A 22632-nucleotide genomic window follows, 5' to 3' on the forward strand; every position below is an offset into this window, starting at 1 on the left:
AAACCCTGGGCGGCCACAGTCACACTTCCTCCTGCAGATAAAGTACAAGCTGGCTGCTCTGGAGTTACAGGGCATTCGGAACCAGGCCTGGACAATCCGTTCCTTTCTCCAGCCCGGCCCTGGTCCTTTCCTGACAGCAAATCCACAGTGTGAGGGAGGAGGCCAGGTTTAAGGTTGGCAAAAAGACATTCCTTGAGCATCCTCAGGCACTGACAAACACTGGTACTGTCATTAGAAATAATTACCTTCTCACTGAGTCTCCACCATGTGACAGTGGTGATCTGCTTGGAGTTATGTGTGCTGGAAAATACTCATTTCTTCAAAATGCCTTATAATTCACACTTTCAATTCATATAAGCTAATTCCTTATGAAATTAGGACCTGGTAAAGATTTACTACCATATATTAAATTAAAGGGGGGAAAGGTTAGATTTTTAAAACAGCCCTTGAAGGGTAGCCAGGGACAGCTTTGGCGATGAAAATCCACAGGCCCTCCCCTCACGTTCGAAGTCCTTGGCCCACTGCACCCTCCCAGGCCTCCTGCCAGGTACCTTGCAGGGCCCAGGGCTAACACGGGTTCCTCCAGGAAGCCTTGCCCGGTGTCGACTGATAGCTTCTTCTGAGAGCTTTGCTCCAAATCTGCACTGCCCCCTTCCCGGGGTTTACTCTGCTAGGGTGAAACATTCTCGTAGGCTTTGCTGCCCTGTTCGGAAGCTTCCTTGAAGAGAGATCCTCTCAAATGCCACCTGTGTGCACCACACAGCTTCCTCAATGGGGCCTCAGTGCTTGCAGAATGAATCAGAGGCTGACAAACAGCCAACTGGGGCAGCCTGTTGTCCCTGTTTACATTCGCTCAGCTGTGTGCAGATTTCAAGACAGACTGGACAGGGAACTGTGTGCAGCTTTGGATGCATGTGAGAGGTCAAATATCCTTAAAATCGGTACACCTCATGGCTCTCCTCTACCCCAAGTAGAACGTAACTGATCAGTTACCGAATGGTAAGTATTAAGATCCACAAAAGGTGAATGCTTGGAATCCCAGCACTCTGGGAGGCTGAAGCAGGAGAATCACAAGTTAGAACCCAGCCAGACACAGTCTGAAAAAATCAAGGGGTGTGTGTGTGGGTGTGTGGGTGTGTGTGCAAGCACGCGTACGCGCAGCTGGAGCATGTAACCCAGTGGTAAGGTCTTGACTTCAATCCTCAGTACAAAAAAAAAAAAAAAATTAAGATCCACAAAGAACACCATGCAGGTGTGATCCCTTTCTTCCTGTCTTAAGTGACATTTCTCCTGTAGGTACATTAGCCATTACGAGAGCCCACAAATACATGTGTTTTAATTCAATCCATTATTTGTGAATGGCATACACAAACAATTGTGTATTGCATTAACTGAAAAATTCTGCCTACTCCACTAGCAAGATAATCAAGTGTTGCACCAACAGGAACGAACCTGGAGACTGAAGTGTTAAGGAAGAGAAGCCAGGCATGGCAGATGGGTACCACACGGTTTTGCTCCTCTGTGGAACTCTAAACACGAAGCTGAGCTCGCAGAACCAGAAACCAGAAGAGGGGCTACCAGAAGCCAAGGAGGGGAGGGAATGGGGGAAGACTGTTGAACAGGTAAACTGTCACAGCCGGATGGGAGGAACACGCTTTGATGTTTTATTACACAGGGTGATTATAATCAGCAAATTGTATCCTATAATTAAAAATAGCTGGAAGAGAAGATTATGACTGTGATCATCACAAAGAAATGATAACTGCTTCAGATGATGGATAACTTGGTATTCTTGGTTGATCATTACATAATATGTTCTAAAACATCACCCTGTACACCCTGAAGATGTATAATTACTATCTGTCAATAAAAATGGTTATCAAGTGTAGGCTCGTGTCCCTTAGGAAATCATAATTTAATAGATTGTGAGCTCAAAAATGTAGGTGTTCCTTTCTCCTCTAAGTCCAAGAAGGCAATGACTTACTGAAAGGAAAGGCAGGCCTGCAGAAGACTGGCCTAAGAGGAGAGGGTTAGGGTAAGAGATCTCAAATTTATTAAAAATAAAGAAAACCACAATCATGAAGAATTTATAAGTACCCAATAACCTTCTACATGATTCACATACATTATTTTATTTTTCCTTCCAAGAAGCTGAGATTGGAATTATTATTTGCGTTTCACAGATGGGAAAAGTTAGACTTGGGTGGAGTTACCAGCTAACAGATCCCTGATTCCAACCAGCTCTCCCTGGCCCCAATCACTTACCCTTTGCTGAGCGCCTACTGTAAACGCCAAACCACTGAGCAGACACAGACATGCTCCCCACGGCCCTCACAAGCTACACATTTTCATTGTTTAAAGAATTGTTACCATTAACCACCGTAAGGGTGAAAAATATGTGTGATGGGGAAACCTTAGTCCTCGGGGACACGAGACAATCACTGCAGATATTTTCAATCTGACTCTGAGAAGGAAGGGAAAAAAACCAGCTTAGATCCCAAGATATCATGCATAATGAAAAATGGAGGTTGCATCTGTTTTAACCGCTAATCTTACTCTGCACACGCCACACTGTACATAAACTCCCTCTCCTGGACCAAGCTCTAGCAGGTTCTGGTCATTAAATGCTCTGATATCAAGATGCAGATAGGAGGAGACTTCTTTCTCCCACTGCCACCACAGCAGATTAAAGGTACAAAGAGTCGTATTTCAGGCGGAGAGGTGCGCTCTAGGAATCTACTGCTCTATAATCCGGGAGAAAAGAAACCACAAAGAAATAAGGGAACTGTGGTTTTTAAGAAACACTATTTCACGACCCATCTACATTTGGGTTGACTGTACTTCCAAAACAGGGGACAGCCTGCCAGGGCAGCTCAGGTTTCTTGGGATTCCACAGCCACACGTCCTAAATGGAGGTCAGCTACTGGGGTGGTTCAAGCTACAGGACAAGGCCACCTCTCAGAGCCAGACGGCCCAGGTTCTGATGCCAGCCCTGCCGTGTTAAGTGATTACCTTGGGTGAGTCATTTCCTCCATGCTTTCATTTCTTCACCTGCAAGATGAGGGCAGCTGTGAGCCACATCGTGGAGTGACTGCCTGGAGGGATTACGTGAAGCAGCTTTGTGAAGTGCTCAGAACTGGACCTTATACGGATTAAGTATAGTAAGCTAAATCTAAGGCTCCCATAGAGGCGGAAAACTGCAGGGAGTCCAGAGCCAAGTTCCACCACTCAGGGAATCTGCCACGTACGCATCTTGACGCAGAAAGAAGGGGAGACAAGGACAAGCAGGTCCCACACTTGGCCCCACACAGTCCCTTAAGGATGGGCCTCAGTGAGCCTGAACAGTAAAGGTGATTTTTAAAAGGTGCTCCCACACCTGCAAACCTAAGACAGTGTTTATATTTACCTAATTTTGAGTGATTTAACTTTTAAAAAGATAGACTACCTTAAATGACTAAAATTTAAAATCTCAGTATCTGACCCTTATGTTTTTACAAGTACCATTAGTCATCTATGTAAAAAAGACTATTTTCTATAGCTTCTATTTTCAGTAAATGTAAGATTCTGAATGAAGATCCAAAAGACAGATTTCTAATGCTTTCTACCTCCAAGTCTTTAAGGAAAACTGCATTAGAAAAGCTTGCCAATCATTATAACATTCTACGTCCCCTAAAAAAGCTTCCTTAAACTACTTCTTGAGAGTACTAGCATTATGGCAGGGGAGCCTGTTTTTACAGCTCACATCTTCGGGTTTAGGACTGGGTTATACTTACTCCCACAACTTTAGGGATCAATGATACTTTCCCCAGGGTTTTCCCTCCACCTCTTATTCAAAGCTGTCACTAAATTCTGCTATCTTTGTCAGTAATTTCTCTCCAGATTGGCCCTGCCTCATCTTCAGGTCCAGCCACCTCACCTGGGACGCTCGCCCCTCATTTCCCACCTCCCTACACAAAAGGCAGAGTTTAACCAGGTTCTGTTGCTGTCAATGTTTCCCTCCTTCAATAAACTGCCGAGGAAGCCATTCCATTCCACTTCTAATCGCAACAGCACTGCTCTGGGTACGCATGATTCGTTCTTTAGTTAGGGTAGAACTAAGCCCTGGAGGATTTTTCTTACCCGGCTCTCCAGTGTCTCCCTCCTGCCCTCGCCACCCACCAAACAAATCTTAGCTCTGTGGTACACTGAACACATTTTTGTATGTCTTTCTTTTTAAATCTCAATACTCCCATCCTTCCCTCCTGGACACGGCATTCCCAAGGCCTCTTATCCAAGTCCTACCCATTCTCCAAGCACTTTTCCATGAAGTTTCTCTGAAGCACTTCTTCCTGAGCCATTCCGGCTCTTATTTATGTGGCTGAGTGGGACTCCACTTGTTCAGAAAGCTCTTGTTGGATTTTTTTTTTTTACCGGTTACTGAAAACATCACTTTTTAAGGTGCCACACAACACGTAACACAAAACTGGCAGTATCTCTAAGCAGCAAATACCTATTCATAAAACCAATTTCTCCATGCTACAAAGCAACACATTCCAAATGCAGGATGAGACCCACAGCAAGAAATACATATTTACCAACATGTACATGCATGTGGACATACATATGTGCACACACATAATTGAAACACAAGTTTTATACAATAATACTTATCTTGACTACATGCAATGTAACTTTATTTTTAACAACTGCATATTAGGAATATATAATTGGGTGTGTTAATTTTATTATGCAGAAAATGTCTTTATTTGCAGACACTATCAGAAACAAAGTGCTATGATGATGTCTGCACATACTCCACTCTGAAACACACACACACACCACACCCACACACCCCAAAATGAAAGTTTTTATTGCTGAATCTGGATAAGGTAGAAGAATGCCTGCTGTGTTGTTCCTTCTGCTTTTCCATATAAAAATATAAAATGATATTTGCTACTCATGAAATGGTGGTTTTGTTCCAGGTTTTTTTTTTTTTTTTTTTTGGTGTTGAGGATCAAACTCAGGTCCTTGTGCTTGCGAGGCAGGCAGCAGAACCACCAAGCTAAATCCCCAGCCCTCCAGTTTTTTTGAGACAGGGTCTGGCCATGTAGTTCAGGTTGACTCTGAACTCACTATGTACGTAGCTGAGGCTGGCCTCAAACTCACAGCAATCCTCCTGCCTCAGCCTCTTGAGTGCTGAGATTACAGGCATGTGCCCCCATGCCTGGCTCATTAAGTGTATTTTATGAACACGGATTTCAGTCATTTGAAAAACAGTGCTTTATATCAGAAAAAATGTCACTCATTTCTGTCTACTAAGGAGATTCTAGCATTCTGAAGAATGTTCCGTGGTTACTCCCTGGCCGGTGAGTAAATAAAATACTTCGTTTTCCATTGCTGTGAGTACATTATCTTCCCTGCAAATCCTTTCTATGAAAGCTTCTCTGACTCATTAGGAGTTTAGATTAAGGACTAGTGTTTTACTTGCAGAGATCACAGAATCGGACTTTACCGTAAGACTTCACATCCTGCGAGTAATCCTTTCAGTTTTATCAGAGCTTTAGAAGGACTACATCTGGGAACATCAGGAGTTCAGGCCAATACCCTGAAGCCAAAAATGCTGCAGTAAACCTGCACATTGGTTAAACTTTCCCCTTCCTTCTCCTTTAGTGTATGGTCTTAATAAAAGAGTAGGATCCACAAACAGAATCAGTAATATCTCGTTTAACTGATACTAAGGAGGAAGCGCTCCAGGTGGGTGAATGAACTTTCTAGATAACTGAAATTCTTGCCAGGTAAGGCAAGATGTTGGATTTTCTAAATTTCTAAATTTCCAAGACTGTGTTCCTGTTGACCAGCATCATCCATAGGATCAGGTTTGGGTTGTAATGTAGCACAGTGACTGCAGGAAGACAACTGACCCAGCCGGACCAGCAATCTGTATTCCAGTTAACTTTCTCCTGTGACGTCCTTGCAGCCTTTACCCTCCACATTGTCAGTACTGGGTATGTGCAGCTGGCAGCCCCACACAAAATCCCAATAGCCTTCTTCCTAAACAAAATTATCAGCACATACCAACTAACATAAACTGAGTATGTGCCCTTCCTCACAGGGAATCTAACCAAAACGAAAATTATGCAACTGGTAGTTTAAAACCACATGCGGCAAATAAAAGGAACAAGCAATTACTAACACAACATAGGTGATGCTCATGTATAAAATGCTTAAGGAAAGAAACTACACACAAAAATGTACAAGCTGTACGAAGACGGAGACTCAGGCCAGGAAAGTGGTTAATTGTGGCGGGGAGCAGGGGCAGGGAGAACAATTTACCAGAAGATGGTGCCGTGGGGCACTGGGCACTGACTTGTTCCAGATGGTAGGCAAGAAAGCATTCACCTGTGCTTGCAGGATGTACATACTATACTATAAGCTATGTCTCAAAAAAGTAAAACATAACATAAAAAATCTTAGGTCACGAAAATGCAGGAGCTGTCAAAATTACTACTTTACAGCACCGATAACAATGCAAGTACTCAATGAATATTTAACACAGTACTATTCAATTCTAACAGGAAAAGAACTTTAATTTCATTAGCTTGTCAATTTGTACTGCATTTTGTCAGCTCTTTAATATCTTGAGTTTCCAAAACTTTTACAACATTAGCTCATAAATATTTGTTTCCGTATCAGAACACAAAAGCAGACATGAAAAGGAATGGAAATCTGGCACTAACACTGGTGGTATAAATGTATCAGCTTCAGACACAAATGTATTTAATTTAAAGTTCTGTGAAATACAGCAAAATCCTACAATGCAGAGGGCTATGTCTTGTTTCATTACATAATAGTTACAAAGCCTGTGCTTCTCAAGATGATGAATGTAACTAAAAGCATACAGCATACAATTTGGGGGGACTGACTTAGACCAAATTGATTTATGACAGCTAGCAGAACTGATTAATTTAGCTTCCAAACCAGGTCCACCAAATACAGAATTTTCACTTGAAAAAGGTCCCAGGCATCTTTTGTGAGCCAGGCAGTGTACTAAAAGTACTGGGGTCAGAAAGAGAAGTGTGGTGCTCCCAACCCCGGGAGTGCTCTGCTTGGGCAGGGAGACGTCCAACTGCACACAGCAAACTGTGGTAAGTAGCATGGGAGCGAAGAGAGCAAATCAGCCAGAAGGGTTCCTGGAAGCAGGTATCTGAGTTGGGCCTGGAGGCGTGGACTTAAAAACCAGCCGAGAGAGCCTAGCAGGGAGAAGAGTATGTCTGCAGAGGTGAGGAGTAGAGTGTTTAGGAGTCGAAAAGTTGCTTGGGGTGTCTAAGATTGAGAAAGACTAAATGGGCCGCTTCAAGTCAGGGCATGACTGAGGGACGAGGCAGACACCTGCTGGGCAAGTGTGTCTACAGGAGAGATGCTAGGGGCTCCGCGGCACAGCCTGTGGCAGGCTCCATCGGCCTTGCTAGTCTCGATACTAATCACGAAAATAAAATATTGACAAAGAGAGACATCAGAACATCAGAAAGAAAGAGGAAAAAGAAGTGATAAAATCCTATCTCAAATATAGACTGTGGAAATTATCACTGCAGTCAGTATTGGGAACTGAACCCAGGGTCTCCTCACATGTCAGGCAAGGCTTCTATCACTGAGCTACATCCCCAGCCCCGCCTCCCTTTCTTGATACAGGGTCTAAGTTGCCTAGGGTGGCTTCAAATTTGTAATCCTCCTGCCTCCGCCTCCCAAGTAGCTGGAATCCAACATGCTAGGCTTTTTTTTTTTGGTACTGGAGATCGAACTTGGGACCTTGTGCTTGCGTGGCAGGCGCCAGAACCACTGAGCTAAATCCCCGGCCCTGGGCTTTTTTTTTTTTTAGAGTTAGGGGTTTGCCAAGTTGCCCAGGCTTGCCTTGAATTTGTGAATCTCCTGATGCTACAGGCATGCACTAGCGTGCCTGGTCTCAGAACATTTAAATTCTTATTAATTTTATGAAAATACAGAGCCTCGACTATACTGCACTCAGATTTTATTTGGTTCACGTGCTGTATACAATGATGATGATGATGTATTCCTTGAGGCATTCATACCATTCGGTCAGTATATGACTGCACCCTGCACTCCGCTGCACACCAACACTACTCGGGCCTCTGTCTGGGCCCAGTACTGAAGAAACACAAACACAGAATCATTTCAAATTAGAGCTGAGTTCTTACGTAAAGAATATCATCTATCACTTGAGGCAAAATCAGGTATTCTGCCTCATAAATGCATGGCTGGCAGTTAATGCAGTCTGCACTCACTATTCTCCTAGGGGTACCCAAACTACTAAACAAACTCCAATTACCATCACAGCCTTGGTGCTTTTCACGGGGATTGGGGGGTGGGGGAGAGAAATTATAAAGGGCAAACTTTTCATCAAGGATGAAAGAAAAGGCAGGAGTAAGGATCACTTTGTGGTGGGGCACAGGTCATTGTCTTACTTAAGGACAGGAGAGAGAAGACCCTTAATGTATGCTCCACATCATATTCTCAGTCCATGCCAAAGTTACAGAAGAGGTCTTGGACTAGACTATTCTGATTGCAAGAAACACCACAGTGCATCTGTCTATGAGGCGTGACTGAAAAATACGGTGAATGTTTAAAAATTTATTACAGTGGAAGACACACTGCTATTGATCTCCCTCAAAATACTTCTTGCTTCGAACACACTTATCCCATAATTCTTGCCACTTTCTGAAGCAGTTCAGCAAGTTCTCTTTCATGTCTAGTTGGTCTGTCATGTCTGCCTCAAGGTACTGAATCATTTCAAATGTTTGCCTTTCCTGGGCATTTTGACTTGGGGGAAAAGCTAGAAGTCATGCAGTGCCCCATCAGTGAATAAGGTGGATGAGGACAGTGCGCAATGTTTTCAAAAGCCTGCCTTTCCATTTGATGGCGCTCAGCAGCAGCGTTCCCTGCAGTATTTTTAAATATTTCATAAAGATACTCACGAAAGAGGACTTCCAGAACTGCTTCAGAAAGTATCAAGAACAATGGGGTAAGTGTGTCTGAAGTGAGGGGGAATCTTCTGAGGGGAATTAATGGTGACACGTTTTTTAGTATAATAAATTGTATTTTAAAAATGTAAACCTTCGTTGTATATTCTGATCACCACTTACACTCGTCTATGACTCTAATTGTGCCTGAAAAAAATCTAGATTATATTAATAAAAGGAAAAAAGATGGGTGTGGGGCTGGGTGGTAGAAGGCAGATGGGGAAACTTATGATGCCAGATGCCTTTTTTCTCTTCCCTGGGATCTGCAACAGACGCAGCCATGGGTCTGTACCTGGCACACAGCCCGAACTCTCCCAAGACCGCGAGGACTCTGTGACAGGGTCACCTGCTCTGAGCTTGTTACAGAGCTGCCTGTGTGCAGAAATACCACTGGAAAACACTCACTGTATGCCCAAAGGGCAAACAGCCTTTATTAAGAGACTTTATTCGTGCCTAGTTCTCTAAGATATGAGTGATGGGATTTTCTCTTTGCCTTTCTTTTTGCCTTGAGAAAGCTGATGAACTTGAATCCAAGGGCTGTTACCTTCCTCACAGTATCCACAATGTGGTACATTTCATTAGTTCGATTCAGTCCACCTACCTTATTCAGCATTTCAAAATGTTAAGGACCATCTGTTCGAGATTCACCAACTGAGAACATCATGAAACCTCATTCAGCCCAAGATATTACTCTGAACTCAATGAACTGAAATTTTTGATTTCTGTACTTCGATTCCTCTGAGGTCATTCATTGCCTTAAATGTTATGATTGTTTTATTATTAAAAGCCACTGTAAAGACACCTGTGAATATCACAATCGCTGTGTCAGAAAGACTTTGCTTGATTGCTTTTCATCCTGGATAAGTATGTGGTCAACAATCAGTGAATACGTACTTCATGCTGACTGACTCCAAGTGTTCAATCACATGTAATCGGAGGCAAGGGGATGTTTATTCCATTAAGGGGCAAATTCGTCGAAGGAACTAAACTATAAACAGGAAAGTGACAGGTGTAATTAGGCAAGAATTAAATGGGAAGCAGATTTGGATCTGATCATTAATTTCCAATGATACAGCATCTTTCATCAAAAATTTCAATAAATCTTTCCAACTCTTCTTGCCCCAACCTACATTCTGATTCTCTCAAAGTGTTGCAGACCTGTTCTGAGTATGACTGACGGCCATTCAGTTTCCAGGACTCATTACAGGGGTCACACACACGCTGTCTACAGAATGAGGCTGAAATTCCCGAAGCTGGAAGTCAAGGTCCTCCATGTCTTGGGCCAACCTTGCCCTCTTGTCTGGACCAAGTGGCTTGATCAGGAGGCCTTGTTCCAGGCAAGCACAGCATGCCCAGGTCTCTGCTATGCTCTCCCCTGTGCCTGGATCTTTCTCTCCTTCCCGGCTACCATCTTCTGGGTACCTGTGATTTCCATTAGCACGACAGATGTTTGCTACAGTTTGCTCGGTTATGCAATTTGCTTAGTGAATCAAAGAAATTAAGGAACCTGATCAAGTTGCGAAGTAGGAGGTGGCAAGCCAGAGTCTGAGCCCAGGTCTAATTCCACCACCTCTGTTCTTCCCAAAGCCACAGGCTTCCTGGAACGCCCTTCCCAACTCTATTTACCAAATCTTTAGGGTTCCTTGGATTTCTGGCTTAATTTAACCTTTTCCACATAAAATCAATTCTGATCACCCCCAATCTAATAATTATTCTTATGCAGAATCCTTGCGGCTCAACCCTTGACTGCCTCGTATTATTTTTATTTTTTGGCAGCCTCAGAGCCTCACATTGTCTCTTGAACAGAACAGGCCTTTAATTGTCCTCCTGAGTGAGTCATTTTCCTGCTTTGGTATTATTTCCTATGGGCACAATGCCTGATAGGTAGGATAATTTCAGGAACTGAATAAAAGAAGATTCAACAGTAAGGGTATTTACGGTCTTGTAAATGAAGGTCAGAGGACAGGACTAATTTGGAGGCTGAAAAATATTAAGAGATCCAAGAACTTTCCAGTTTTTTCAAAAACTTCACTATTTTGGGGACATCTTATTCTCTCAGGGAGGCAGAAGAACTACTAGAGTTCTGGGACTCAAAGGTGGACAATCCCAAATCCATAGACAAGGATGCCTCTCTTCTTTTATATTTTATTAGGGAGGAAAATGTTCTCCAGAAGCTTCTCGGCAGATTTCCCCTTGGGTCCTTTTGGCCGGGCTGACTCACATGTCCAGCCCCAGCTGCAGGAGAGGCTGGGGGAGCAGGATGCTGAAGGGTCCCAGCCGCAGCTGCCAAAACAGGTGTGGTCGCCAGGTAGAAAGTGGAGGAGAACAGTGTGCAGATGGGAAACCCACTATGTCTGCAAACATGCCAGGAAACCCTCCACACCCAAATAGATGGAATAGTGTGAGAAAGGTTTGCCAGTGAGGTTGCAATGAAGAATCCAGTTGCCATTCGATGTCTGCCTAGGGGCAGAAGACAAGAGAACTGGAGCCTGTGAGTCTTTAGCCACTAAGTCCTAAATACATTCCTCTTCCTTAGATTTTTGTTAAATTCTATCTTCTTTTCTGCCATCATAAGGAAAGAAGGGAGAGGAAGAAAAAATAAATCTATCCTTTTCGAACTTCCACGTAGTTCTCAAAACATCCTAAAAAGGCAGAACAAGCACTATCAAGAGATTTACAGAGCAGAATTGGAGACCATGTATTTACAAGCCTTCTGGCTGTCTCCAATTTTCTTTGCTGCTCCTAACACGACAGTGTGTCAGCACTACTGCTGTCACTACCAGGGGCATCCATCAATAGAGCACCACTTTAACCAATTCCAGCACATTGGAGCATGGTGCGGCCACTAAAACAGAAGTGCAAGTGAATGGGCCACTGTGGGAAGCTCTCTAAGCCAAACTGCTGGAAGATGCAGAGCTGTGTGTATAGTGCACACTCACTTGTGCTTTGGGGGGGGAGGGGGTCCTAGACATATGTAAGTGTACTGTATTTATATGGACATTTCTACAAGGATAAGTAAGCATTGTGGATGGTAGTTACCTGTGGGGAACAGGATTGGGAGTCTGGGAACAGAGATTTGTGTATTTGTGTGTGTGTGTGTGTGTGTGTGTGTGTGGTGCAGGCCCTATGCAGGTGAGGTAAGAATTCTACCACAAGCCTACATCCTCTCTGCCCTATTTAAATTTTGGGTTTTTTTTTTTGTTTTGGTACCGGGGATTGAATTCGGGTCCTTGCACTTGCACAGCAGGCAGTGAAACCACTGAGCTAAATCCCCAGGCCCATGCCCTATTTAAATTTTGAGACAGCATCTTGCTGAACTGCCCAGGCTGGCCTCGAACTTGCAATCATCCTGCCTCAGACTCCTGAGCAGCTGAGATCACAGGTAGGTGCCACCATGCCCAGCCAGAAAAACTTTTTGTTTCATGTTCTTTTTTTTTTTTTTTTTTCCGGTACTTTGCGCTTGCAAGGCAGGCACGGTGTCACTGAGCTAAATCCCTGCCCCCATGTTCTTTTTGACAGAGCTTGTTTTTTATTCACCTTTTCATTTTTTGGTACCTGGGATTGAACTTGGGACCTTGCACTTGTGAAGCAGGCAGTGGGACCACTGAGCTAAATCCCCAGGCCCCTTATTTTCATACTTTTGACAAGCATACACCTGCAACCTCAGAGCGAGGCTAAGATCCAAACATTTGCAAAATTTCATTCATGCATGCAGATGCTTTCTCGACTCCTCTAAGTGGCTATGATTTTACTAACAATAATAAAATAACTGGCCTCCAGGATAGCAGGAACTTTTATAGATACAAACTAACAATGATATGGTTAAGTGATTACTTTTAGAAGAGTAACTCCCTCCTGGAAAAGGCTCTTCAACCCAATTTCCCAAGGAACGAAACCATATCTTAAAAGGTAGTCCTAAAGATGTTTTTTGCTTTCTTTTTGTTTTTTCCTTCTAAAGATGTTTTATAGAACCTGGGGTTTTCATGTCATGAATACAAGTTTTCAAGTAAAAAAAAAAAAAATCATGAAAAACTCGGTACAGTAACATTGAATCTCTCTTACATAGCTCTTCACAAAACACCAACTCCTGAAAGTACCAGTGCAACCAAAACACCACCTCTCCCAGGGCGTACAGCCTTGACTTGACTGTGTGGGCAGAGAAGTTCCCACTCTGACTCCTCACCGGTGACACCCATATAGCAGGACTCCAGGGCACTGTGGGACAGCTGCAGACACACACACACACACACACACACACACGCTGCACAGTGACGCTTCTGTCCGTGACGACGGGCTATGTGCATGCAGGAGTCCCGTAAGATTATAACAGAGCTGAAAAGTTCCCATCACCAAGTGACATCGTCCTGCGCCCACATCACAGCACGATGCATTTCTTGGGCTTTGATTTGATGCTGGTGTAGACACACGTGCTGCTATGTCACTGGTCATACGCAAGGGGAGTACCTACACTGAGAGCAGAACCTAACACTTGAACATAACACAGGACCATGCTACTGGTTCACACATTTACTGCACCTATAGATATTTTAACACATACTCCTACTTATTAAGAAAGTGAGCTGACTGTAAAGCAGTCCCAGGCGGGGCGTTCAGGTTCAGAAGGCACTCTAAACACAGGAGGTGACAGTCCCCTGCGTGTTACTGTCCTCGATGACCTCGTGGAAGTGGAAGACTGATGGTCCTGACCCCATGTGGGCCTAGGCCACTAGGTGTGGCTGTGTCTTCATTTCTAACAAATGATGTTTGAAAACTAAAACAAAATTCCTTCTAGAATAAGGAAATAAAATATTTCTGTACAGCTACACAATGTTTGCCTTTTAAACTGTTATAACAAAAGCCAGAAAGTTTAAAAAATGTATAAAGTAAAAAAGTGACATTAAGCCAAGGTTAACTTCTTACTGAAGCAGGAATTTTAAATGTTTCATGCGGTATAAGCGTGCAGCGTTTACACAGCCTGCAGCCATGGACAGGTCCTGTGAGCTACAGTCACAGCCCACACGCTAAGCAGTGCACCATTCTGTGTCATTTATAGGTATTTTCACTGTACCTTTTCCGTGTGTCCATTTGTGCAGGCACACAAATGTACAACCACCTCTGATGTTTAGTGTGGCATGGCACTATCCGGGTTTATAGCTGGAGCAATGGGCTGCACCTACAGCCGAGGTGTGGCAGCAGCTCGACCCGGGCGTGTGTAAGCTCACATCGTGCTGCTCAGACGGGGCCAGAACCCCCTAATGCAGCACTGTCCAGAGCATGTGCCTCAGAGCACATCCCGGGTGTGATGGACGCAGGCACAGGGCAGCTGGCCCTGGAGGCTCAGGAGCGTCAGGAGCCTGTTCACAGAGTTCGTGAGGGCTGGCCAGTTTCATTTGATTTCTAGGTGTCAGTGTTTGGTTTTGCCTTTCAAAAACAGCTTCTGTAACAGTAATTACAGAAAGCAATAAAGCCACATCCTCAAGGTTGAAATTAGTTTCTCTCAAGCCAACAGAACAGGATTACTTTCACGAAAAAATTTTTTTTTTGGTGGTTCTAGGATTTATTTTAAAATGAAACAATACTAAAAGCAAATTATAAGATATATCTGAAATGTTTACATTTAACTGATTTTTATTATAGTTTAGCATTTGAACATCCACAGGTTCTAGAGACCCAGAAATCCTATTCCTGTTAGAAAAGTATATTAAAAATATTCACAGAATCATTGTTCACAAAAGAAAACAACAAAACAACCCACAACCTAAAGGCCGATGGAGAAATGGTGGTAAACACAAACGTACATGCGTGCACACACACACACAAATATATAATGTGTTTGTACAGTGAGTGACATGAATCAGAGCTACAAGAATTTAAATGGATAAAAGAAGCAAGTTAAAGAAGAACACATTCAGAATAAATTCCACTTTATGAAGCTCAAATGGAGGCTTAGGTATAAACACGTGGGTGGCGACAGAGAAAAAGGCAGTGATTAACATGACTCTTAAGACAGATGGATGGCCCCTTGGGGGTGCAGGAGAAGCCGCGTGAGGAGGGACACCCAGCCAGGAAGGGGTGACAGGGTCAAGGCCAGCACCTCACACTCCGTCACTGCACAGGGATGTTTCATGGTGGTTGCTGTTTTCCTCCCTATTAATGGAATATTTTCTCTGTGTAATATTTAATAAATTATAGGCATTTAAAAATAAAAACTATGGAATAAATTACATAGTAAAATAAACTAAATGTGTTGTAGGAGTAACAACTTTCAACCCTATTGCTCTACCTCTGGCTCTATTCTTAACTCTTCAGGTAATAATGTTAAAATCTAAATTACGGTCTGGGCTCAAAGGCCCTCAGGCCACGCCTACAAAGGGTCCAGTCTTTCTGGATCCTCATCCTCACCAGGACCACACCAAGAATGTGGAGGCGGCAGTTGGGAGAAAGCCCTATGCTTCCCTGGGGCCACGAAACGAGCCCCCACTGGCCCCCAGCTCTCAGCTCGCTGGAGGGGATGAACAGGAGAGGAAGAGGAGGCTGGCCAACACCTCGGCCTGGGCTCCTCCAGCATGCCCTGCCCACCAGCGGCCCCAGTCCGCGGCTTATGATCAGCATGGCACAGAAGTAGGCAAAGTTGTTTTACAAGCAGCGCAATTTCCCCTTTCAATTCTCACTGAAAGCATGTGTGTCCAGCCCTGCGAGCTGTTCTATTCACAGGGCAAAGAGGCTACAGGATGCTCTGCTGTTGCAACAACTGCCCCGTCTGATTTTTCTTAGGAATAACAAAAGTCTAACCTCCAAGATGCCAGTGATCAGTTCCTCTAACCTGATTCCCCCTCCCCAACCCCTGTTAATCTGGTTTAAAGACTGGAGACAGTTATCAATGATACACTCACCTTCGCGACACTCTCAGCAAACCTTTGTACAGAACTGACTGGGAAAAAAAAAAGTCCTCAGTTAAGTGGATTCAAACACTCCTAATGTCTAGGGAATGAAAGATTACATTTACTTTGCAACAATATTCCGAAGTCTTGCTTGACATAGACACATACAGAGCCGCAGGTTGAAGACAGATTTCCCATGAGATCAACAGTGCCTGGGGCGCAGAACTCACATGAAATGGAACCCTCACCCCTGCGGGAGCCCCACATCCCTCTGTGGGGATCCTGGAATGGCCGGGGAGCCCTGATTCAGAGGATTCCAGCAAACACCTCTCCCTACCCAGAGCTGGGCACCCACCAGGCCTCTTTCTTCCTTCCCCGTGGTGGCTGAGAGTCACACAGTCAGGTTTGTGGGGGCTCCAGTTTCCAGAAGGGGGAACTAGAGGATGCCCACTTGTGGAGAGATCAGATGCCCCAAGTTAGACTTTGACTCAGAGCCTGCCAGGGCTGGGGTGACTTTACAGAGGAAAATGGGAGGCGAACTGGCTTCTTTCCAGCAAGTAGCCAGCACATTCGAGCTCACATATTTGCCTAGCTCTTAAATCACTCACACTGGATCTACATTTTTCAAGACCAAACAATAAAAGAGCTTAGCAGTTCATTAGCTTGGGCAGTTTAAATACCTAAAAAGCCCACTGAGAAATTAGGGAGGGATTCGGGCAAGCACAAAGACAACTATTAAGACAAAAATAATCCGTATTTCTTTCGAGCATCTCACAGGACATTAATCACCACGAAGCTCTACAGTGTGTATTTACAGGCTCTGGCTGAAGCAGGAGGGTGGTGAAGACTTACCAAAGCCACACAACAGATCAGACCAGACCAGGACTGGCAGCCAGCTCACCTTCCTGCCTGGGCAGCAGCCGAGTGTGCCAGACAGGCAGGCTGGTATCTGAACGACACCTAGCAATGACTCAGCCTGGACTTTGGAGATCCTGCTCACACGGGTATTCCCGTGTTTGTCTCGGAGAAACTCCACGCCCTGTGCTGGGCCCCACATGAGGGCCAGTGGTAACGTGCTGTACTCAGCATATGCCGCATAAATGGCTCTTTGTGCTGCCAGCGGGGGCCAGGCACGGTCTACATCTTTGGGGGGAGGCTGAGCCAAACGGAGTCCTGCACATCACACAACTCCCTGGACCCCTCAGTTACCCACGAGGAAAAGGGTTCCACTCAGCAAGCCCAAGCCGGGCACAGCACATCCAAAGCACTGGACTGCGCTCAGGAAACTGGGTACAAAGGCAGGCAGACTGAGCAGGGACGCGGTCGAAGCCAAGCAGGGCAGTGGCGCACGGGCGGTGGGCAGAGTCGGGAGACTCATCCCCTGTTGATCCTTTCATGAGACAGATGCTCCGGGTGCCTCTGGTGACAGGCACATGGCGATGGGCATAGTCCCCTCCTGGTCTAGTGGCCAGGGAAGGGGGAACAATGACAGCCATTGGCAAGTGCGGGGACAGGCGCCCCTGGTGCTGAGGGAGCAACCACTCTGCCAAGGCAGAGCGGACACAGGTCCTTTCTTTCTGAAGCACAGGGAAAGAGAGACCTGGCAGGTGGTGTCCCAGGTAAAGTGACTTCTGAATAAGCCACAGGTCTGCTACGGATTGGGACGATAGGGCGCAAGGCAAGGATGGCAGAAGAACTGGGATAAGTCAGGTGTGGTGACACACGCCTGTAGCCCCAGCATCCTGGGAGCTGATGTAGGAGGATCACAGGTTCGAGTCCAGCCAGGGCAACTTAATGATACCCTGTCTCAAAATTTAAAAGCTGGAGGTGTAGCTCAGGGTAACGAACCTGCATTCAAAGTCGGCTGCCAGGCAGGGATCAGACTTGGAGCATTCCAGTTAAACGCCACTGGATGTTAGGATTTCATGTGAGAGGCCACGTGGCAGCCTGCAATCTGTGGGATCCACAGGGAAGATGTATTCCCAGGGAGCAGCCTGGATTCTGCGGCCCCAACCCTGGGCCAGAGCGGGTGGAGGCCTCAGGGTAGTTTCGAGAGGTCAGGCCCGAGGTGTAGGAGGAGACAGAATCCAACAGGACTTAGCACCTGCCGAAGGTGGGTAAGGGTGGGGAGCCAAGCAAAACCCTACTTCTGTCCCATTACTCCCGGAGGCCAGAAGACCATTCACAAGACAAGAGTGTTAGCTACTTTCTCTCGATGCTGAGACAAAATACCCAGCACCCAAAGTTAGAGGGGTAAGGCGTTTATTTGGCTCACAGTGTGTAGAGGTTTCAGTCCATAACTGGCTGGCTCCAAGGCAGGGTGGCACGGCAGAGGACATCACAGAAGAGAAGCAGTTCCTGGTGGTCAGAAGTCAGCAAAGCAAGCAAGGGACCTTAGCAGCTGCTTTCTGCCCCTTTTATACTCTCTCTAGGCTCCTGGGATTGGGGCAGTGCCAAACCCATCATGTACTGGTTTAGTAATCACACACTCTAGATTCAGACACCACATGAGGCTTTGGGAGACATGCAGACCCAAACCATAACAACAGGCAAGAGGAAACCATAACAATAGGCAAGAAGAGTTTAGAGAAGGATTCAGGACAGGATGAACTTGAGGTTCCTGGGAGCCCAAGGCATGGATGTTCTGACAGGTGTTACTGTAAGAGAGCAAGCGGCCGAAGGAAGAGCCCATGAGCCAGCAGCAGCAGTGCCTGGCATCTGACTCAGGGGACAGGCACGGGTGTAGGGTCAGCCCAGACCTGGTCAGGTCCTGGCCCTGACTCTCGGTAGCTGCATGGCTACAGGCAAGTCAATTAACCTTTCTGAGATTCTGGCTTTATCTAAGATTCCTCATGAGATTTAAGTCATGGCAGTCGGAAGATGTTTAATACTGTCCTCTTGCCCTTTTGAGATCACATATGGCTTTGGATTATAGTCAGAGTTTTTAACCTACATGGCAGATTACAAGCTTCCTTGCTGTCTGTCATTTGTCTTTAAATCCCTTTTGACCTTTCTCATATCACAGGTTCTCAAATATTTGAAATGCCACAAGTCATATAAAAATGCAGGTCAGAAGGGTCCAGGGGACCAGGAGTTAGTTTCCTGCTCTTGACATTAAATAACTAGTGCAAAGATCTCAAAATCACAAGGTGGTTTCAGTGGTATTGATTTAACTCTGTATTGGTGGTATGGTGGGGGACAAAAGGGAAAAGAGGTGTGGAAATGAGAGAGAATTCCGTCAGTGTAATAAAGCCTTGTTAGAGCCAGAGAAGTTTACTGTGTATAGAACTACACTGTAATATTGAAGAGGAAGAGCACTTACAGATGCCAATATTCCATGACCTCTAGCCTCTGGCTCGGTTCAAGGAAGGTTCTAAAATAATGTTAAATAATAAATGCTAGCAAATGGGTTTTGCCTCAAACAAAATGTTAAGTCAATAGTATACTTTATATATAAGAAATATGTGCTTTATTTTTGGTTAGGCTCATTTTGTTTATAACTCTTAAAACATTTAAAAACTAAGGATGGTCCTTGACTTATGAGAGTCTGATTTAAAATTTTTTCAATTTCCCCATAGTGTGACAGTGACACTCAGAGCAGAAACAGTACTCAAATCAGGATCTTTCCCTGGTTAGTGAAATGCAGTGCCGTCCTCTCTGGGGACCCACTGGGTGGTGGCAGGGCTGCACCTCCTAGTCGGACAAATCACGAGGGGAAGCTGCGAGGACTCCATGGTGCACCGCGCTGCTGAGCTGTGATCCGCGGTAGGGCAGGTATATCAAATGTATTTTCAATTCAGGATAATTTCAACTTAGGGTAAATTAATTTATCAAGACGAATCCCCATCATACGTCAAGCACTTCTATAATAAGATTAAAGAGCTAGACTGACCATTAGCGGCATTCATAATTCAATTCCACGTAGCTGAGCTTGGTCATTTCTCTTCTGCTTTTCTCTTCAAACTTGGGCTCCAACTTGTCTTACCGATTTTTATGGCTACTTTAATAGTCTGAATATATCTTAGCCACTGGATAATTTATTTCATCTCCAACTTTCTTGCTAAAATACATTCATTGCCACATTCGTTCTGATCCTTTCTTGGTAGCTTCCCCTGGTCACAGTCTTTCCCCTATATCCCAGTTCAGGATACCTATGTCCTCCTTGTGCGGTACTTAGCCATATATATCTAAGAAAAAAAAAAAAAAAAAGAAATCAACCTAGCTTCTTACTTGAAATTATTGACAACTACCTTGAAGCGCCATAATTCTTGGCCCATTTAACTATGTTGATTAGATACAGACAATAATTCAGCGCAGAGCTAACGGTCCGTGGGACTTTCCTTATCCCACATGTGACGCGGCCAGGATGACGAGTCCCTAAGCACAGAGGTGGAACAAGTACTTTGCCCTCCTCATGTTTGCGGCCCTAGCCTGCGGTTCTTGCTGCCCTCTGGGCGGCTCCTGTTAAAGTCACAGTACACCCGTCTACCCTTTTTAACCAACCTCAACGATTCTGACACCTCCCCGGCACACATACCCAAGCTCTCTTCCAATTCTTCCCTGCTCTGAACGAACTTGAATTTTCCAGCCTTAAATAAACTGTCTTCATGTCTACAAAATCCTCGTCCAGCCTGCTGGCAATAGGGCACAAAATGAAGAGACAGAGGGCCAGATCAGAAGACATTGGCCACGAAGCCAGCAATGTCCCCACCGAGACCTGGCTGCAGGTCTGCAGTCGTTATTCCTCAGACACCGAGGAGACACACACAGTCCGAGCAACAGGCGACTGAGACATAATTCTCTCAGCTGAAAACAGGACTCTGAAGTGCACAACGTACATGTGTACACACAGGCATGGGTGCCTCGCCGTGACTTGCGTGACAGGTCTTTAAAGCAGAGAGCAACTCGTTACTGTGACGCTTCACTCAAGACTGCCCTATGGCTTCTACTACAAGAGCAGGAAATGGCCAGGAAACTGTACACTGCTGAGCGCGCAGTCTTACTTTCTTCAGAATCCAGCTCAGGATTTGTGACTTCTGTGATCCTAAGCGCACTCCTCGAAAATTCAGGGTGAGCTACTTGCTCTAAGTCATTCTCTATCCTCTTCTGCCTCAGAACACTTCATTTATTTTTAAAATTCCTCCCTTTCTCACAGTTAGCTCATTTAATCCCACCAGCCTGAGGTCCGTGAGTCTCAGGTTTTGCAGATGTGGGCAGGGATGCGGGCTGCTCGTCTCCTGCATCTGCACCAGCTGAGCCAGGGAAGCTGGCAGAGGGGAAACGGCCTCCCCAGCAGGACGGTGCAGGCTTTGGGAGGACAAGATGTTCGCATCTATCCTTACATAAGATACATGTGGGCCTCGACCCAACATTTTGCTTTTGGAAACTTACTCATCTTTGGGGCCTGGGGATGCTGCCAGCAGCAGAGTGCTTGCCTAGCATGTGCAAAGCCCTGGGTTTGATCCCCAGTACAGCAAGAAAAAGATTTCTCCATACAGTTACCAAAAAACATAATGAAGATTTTTAAATACAGTATTACAAAGCAAAACAAATAAGGGAAAAAAAGCCACCCTGAAGGAACTTATACTGTACATGTACCCATAGGGGACTGTTAATCAACACTGGACCAGTCTATAAAGATTCATAAGAAATATTACCTTGCCAGCTCTGGAGGAAAGGGGAAGAAGCTGGAAAGAACTTTACTTTTCACCTTAAGCCCTTTTGTACTGTGAGGTTTTTTTTTTCTTTCCTAGGAACTTGCATTTTAAGTTCAGCTGGTTAGCTTTATGCAGATGATACACTACATCACTTAACGTTATTTAATTTTTGTCAAACAGGACAGAAAACCTGGGCACAAATACAAACCCTACAAAGCAGAAACACACTGTGCTTGCATTAGCAGTTGATGATTTAATCATTAAACCCAGATTCTCAGAAGATCAGGGTTTTCTCCAAAGGCCGACTCTGTGTTACAGTCTCCTCTATAATCTGCAGTTTACTCAGGAAGGCAAAGAAACCCAAAACCCACAAAACCGTCCAGGTTAAAAACCACCACCACCACCACCACAAGACTGAAGGCCAGGCTTGGCGTGGGACACATTACGGTTTTAACAAGCTCCCCAGGTAACTCAGATGTCACTGGCGTTGGCTCCTGCACACTGGAAGGAACTACACTTAGTACACACTGTCCTAGCCAACAAACAACAACAACACGTAAATATTCCATGAATATTCCAAAGGCACTCACTACTGTTCCACTCCAGGATTTTAAAGCCAACTGCGTCTCCAGCACTGATGTGGGGTTTGGAGCTGGCCCTTGGAGGACATGGGGGTGCACGTGGGAGAGCCGGCCTACACGCTGGAAGGGAGCTTGTGCAGTGGGGGCCGCTGTTTCTCAAGTTTTGGCTGCTGTGAGCTGCTGTCTAGGCCTGGCCTAGACCCCTGGGAACCTGGTGGGAACCTGTGTCTGACAGCCTCCATTCTCCCTCCATCAGTGTCCCCCTCTTCTGCTCAACTAGTTTGAAACCTTTGGGCTAGACTAGTATTTCCCAAACAGCTCACTGTAAAATCACTCCCCCACCCACCTACCCCAGATTCTCTATGCCTTAAATCACTGCCCCCCAGTTATTCTTGTAAGCAGGAAGTCTGGGAAACACCAATTCAGGTCAAACTCCTGCTTTCAAGTTAAGGGTGGGCCCAGGAGTTAGGCCATTTCTCCCAAGGATTTACAGCTGGTT

General features: G+C 45.2%; 1 protein-coding gene across 13 annotated transcripts in view; it reads right to left on the reverse strand.

The window, feature by feature from the left end:
• Tmcc3 (transmembrane and coiled-coil domain family 3) overlaps positions 1-22632 on the reverse strand; it is a 216354-nt gene that overhangs the window by 17171 nt on the left and 176551 nt on the right. The window contains exon 1 of one of the 13 annotated variants that reach the window (XM_004844951.3): positions 16748-16936. The exons of the other annotated variants lie outside the window; for them this stretch is intronic. The gene's annotated coding sequence lies outside the window, so the exon portion shown is untranslated. Of the gene's footprint in view, positions 1-16747; positions 16937-22632 lie in introns of those variants that run through there. 13 annotated transcript variants of the gene reach the window in all.

The sequence above is a fragment of the Heterocephalus glaber genome, unplaced genomic scaffold, assembly GCF_053883595.1.
Source record: "Heterocephalus glaber isolate CG9 unplaced genomic scaffold, H.glaber_assembly_v1.0 deba00001572, whole genome shotgun sequence".
In the NCBI taxonomy this organism is placed as follows: domain Eukaryota; kingdom Metazoa; phylum Chordata; class Mammalia; order Rodentia; family Bathyergidae; genus Heterocephalus; species Heterocephalus glaber.